Here is a 2,456-nt window from a genome sequence, read left to right as displayed (position 1 = left end):
CTAGCGTTGTAAGTCCGCGGACATACCGCTGTGCCACTAGGGGAGGCGTGTTCACCGTCTGGATATTATAATAATTTGGCAAACAACGATTTTAAATGGTTTATTTACTCATCTATGTGGATATGACATGCTATAAAATATTTATGTGTTTTATAGTGTAAAATAAAACGTATCTTATGGACAACAGTTTAGTGAGTCTGCATTCCATCGTTATATAATATCTCTGTGAACTCATTCAAGAGATTCTATAAAATTTATAATTGTTTATTCACAAGTGTAAATAATAAACTGAAGAAAAATAAACACTAAGGTGTTGCGACGCTCTGTGCATAGCCCTCCGGTAGCGGTAAGTTTACAGACTTGAAATGCTAAAATCTGGAGTTCGACTCCCCGCGGTGGTCACAACAGATAGCCCAATGTGAATTTGCTCAAAAACAAACCATGTGTATATACACTCACTACGTACCAAGTCTGTCATCGTGAAATTTGCTAGGCATATCAGGAGCTGAAACTATAAATCAATAACGCGTCATGCGCATCACGTTTGGTGTGAAAGCAGTCCTGTGAGGCTCGTGGTGCACGAGTATATAAGCACTACAATTCGTCAGAACATCCCGCGTGAATAATTCTAGTCCCTCCCAGCGAAAACTGGCCCTTCCTCCACCTCACTGGCTTGGGTCTCATAGACATGTGCGTTCCTTCGTTTTATTTCCATCCAAAACCTTCCATCTACATCTTCAACTTAACTTTCGCTTCCCAAACACGTGCTTCCGGTGGCCCTCGTTTTAACAGTGGATCAGTTAGTGTTTGTTTGACACATGATTTTTTCCTTAAAACAAGTGCATAGTTGTAAGTTAAGGTACTTTAAGTATCTTTAAAAATGTGTACTAAAAATGATTTTTTCAAAACTGTTGTGCATAATTTCTTGCGAGGGATGTTTTTTTCTAGTTTCAATTTTAATGTTTTATTTGCATCGTGATTTATATATATTGTGGGCGTTCTGTGCAAGAGACTATAGCTATTTTGCAATGTTCATAAACTAAATCTTATCGCCTCACACATTATTTTTCGAAAACAGTTGAATCGGAATACACACGTGAGATTTGGTAATCGGATTGCTTTGTTACTGTACAATAAACGTTGTTCCGGCAAAGCGTCTTTATCACTGGATAATTTCGATTCTTTTAAAGGCGTGTTTAATGTCATGAAAAGGGGTCCCCTGGTGGACAACGGTACGTTTACGGATTTACAACACTAAACTACGGAGTGTATAGAATGCATAGGTCATTGGGTAGTTTTTGCACTAGGAAAAACACTGACAACAACACGAAATTGGTAGCGAACTCAAAAAGTTTTGTCTGGTAAAGTATTGTTGGATGGGAAAAATATTTTGCAAACAGTATTGTTGTCCTAATTTATTGTTCTACTGGAAAGAAAAACACTTTCATTGGGAGAAATTATCATTGAGATTCAACATTCGCACTTAATTCTCAGGGTTATCAATATGTACTGTCACCCCATCAGACGTTCAATTGAATCTAACACTTCTTGGTGTTAGTTTCCTCAACTACCTCGGCTCAAAGCTCAGGATTTTCTAATCACTCAACAACTTGTCATGAAAACCCGTCACTTCGGTTCCTCCGTCGCTAGTAAAGGGTCAACGCCAGCGAAAGGACCGAAGGTCACAGACTTCACCATCGCCGCAATCATGGACCGCCAGGTCTCTCCTTTTCAAGCTAGACACAACGAAGAAAACGTAGCTCCAATAGGTCAGTATTGAACCACCAATTTCAGAATTTGTAAATATCTTGTACTATTTAAAGAAGAAAAAAAAGACCTCTCTCTGGAATGCTGGAGTTAATATCCAGTTTATCCGTTCCGCTGTCCTGCAAGTGAATAAACACCAACAAGCTCTGACGGTCACTCTGAAGAATAGATTAAAATTTTCGAATTAATTTCAGCGCTGCCTAGAGGTGATTACCGTTTTTTTTTCTATTGCTCAGTAATTAATACGTCTAATGCTTCTTTACGAATTTATACTATCAAGCGATACTCATTAGATTATTTTTATACAATCTCGTATAAAAGTTGAAATGTTCTTTTTATTATTGTTGTTAAGCGCAAAGCTACATAATGGGCTATCTGGGCAAGTATACATCTGTTATGAAATAATATCCTTAAGTTAATAAAGTCGAAAAGCGTGTGATATAATTTCAATTCCACCTATGCAGGATCTTAACCACCACCACCACCACCCCTCCCTCGACTGAAAGAGAAAGTGAAATCTACTTACAACCCCATTCGCACTGGGGCAGATAGTTGCGTGAAAAGTGTTTGTTTGTTTTTGAATTTCGCGCAAAGCTACACGAGGGCTATCTGCGCTAGCCGTCCCTAATTTAGCAGTGTAAGACTAGAGGGAAGGCAGCTAGTCATCACCACCCACCGCCAACTCTTGG

Source organism: Limulus polyphemus, unplaced genomic scaffold, assembly GCF_000517525.1.
Source record: "Limulus polyphemus unplaced genomic scaffold, Limulus_polyphemus-2.1.2 Scaffold1723, whole genome shotgun sequence".
Taxonomy (NCBI): Eukaryota; Metazoa; Arthropoda; class Merostomata; order Xiphosura; family Limulidae; genus Limulus; species Limulus polyphemus.
The sequence above is the reverse complement of the archived record's forward strand: the minus strand, read 5'-3'. Positions refer to the sequence as shown.